We start from the raw sequence: 801 nt of genomic DNA, 5'->3' as shown, positions 1-801 counted from the left end.
GGGGTACTTTTCATCTCTAACATTCTATCACCCACTTTTGGCACTATTTATTTCATATGAGGTATGACAGAAGGAAGGAGGACAAGAAGACAAAGAACGGGGAAAGATAGAATCCGTTTCTCTTTTTGCTTTTAAATTCCTGTGGTTTTCATCAGTCTCATCTTCCTAAAAGCTGGCAGTTATTTTTCTTCTCTTTCTTTTCTTTTCCATCACTGCTAGCTACAAGTGTTTGCAAAGGCCTCTTGCTCCACACAAGTTCTTTCCTCTTTGATCACCCTGACCATCTCGCCAAGATTCCTTTAGCCTCAGACCCGCTTTTGCGATACGACTCTCTCCATATCTGCCCCCGACACCAGGAGCACGTTTTTACTCTTCATCCCTGGCTAGAGAAAAAGAACGCCCCGCATCCCACTGCCGGACTCACGCGCGCAGGCCTGGCGGGTCCTGATGTGGGATCCCGCCCCCCAGAGCCTTGTCAAAATGTTCGTATTTGTTGTCTCGACTCCTTATAAGGCGCTGTTTCTTGAAGCTTTCCTAATACCCCCACCCCACCGGGCGCCCCTGAGCTCATGCCATCCCCGGGACTCGCAGGCACCTCTTTTTTTAAGAAAAAAAAAGAAAAAAAGAAAAAGGAGAACAGCAAGGAGACCGCAGGGGCTACTCGGAGTTACACCATGAAGGAGGGAGGGGGCCGCCGACAGTCCCCCCGCTCGGAGGGCTTGGGTGCAGGGGTCCGTCGCACGCGCGCACGCACAGTCTCCGCACTGTACGCCCCCCGCCCCGCCACAGCCGCCGCACGAC

Source organism: Galeopterus variegatus, unplaced genomic scaffold, assembly GCF_000696425.1.
Source record: "Galeopterus variegatus unplaced genomic scaffold, G_variegatus-3.0.2 Scaffold1751, whole genome shotgun sequence".
Classification (NCBI taxonomy): domain Eukaryota; kingdom Metazoa; phylum Chordata; class Mammalia; order Dermoptera; family Cynocephalidae; genus Galeopterus; species Galeopterus variegatus.
The sequence above is the reverse complement of the archived record's forward strand: the minus strand, read 5'-3'. Positions refer to the sequence as shown.